This window comes from Callorhinus ursinus, unplaced genomic scaffold (assembly GCF_003265705.2).
Source record: "Callorhinus ursinus isolate GAN/ISIS: 27379988/994484 unplaced genomic scaffold, GSC_fseal_2.0 scaffold53, whole genome shotgun sequence".
Classification (NCBI taxonomy): Eukaryota; Metazoa; Chordata; class Mammalia; order Carnivora; family Otariidae; genus Callorhinus; species Callorhinus ursinus.
In genome coordinates, this window is record NW_027397115.1 from 9,203,588 (window position 1) to 9,203,790 (window position 203).

Here is a 203-nt window from a genome sequence, read left to right on the forward strand (position 1 = left end):
TTTAATGAGAACAGCACTCAGTACACAAAATGTGTTGTACATCGCTGATGCTCACTGGATGACAGCTTTTAGTTCCAGGACAGACAGCAAGAGAACTTCTAGGAAGAATTTCCTCCACATCCAGCTCCTCTACAAGCATCAAGATGCACTGGAAGTAGATGGGGTAGACTATGCTATTGAGGGATGAACAGAAGAATAAAACA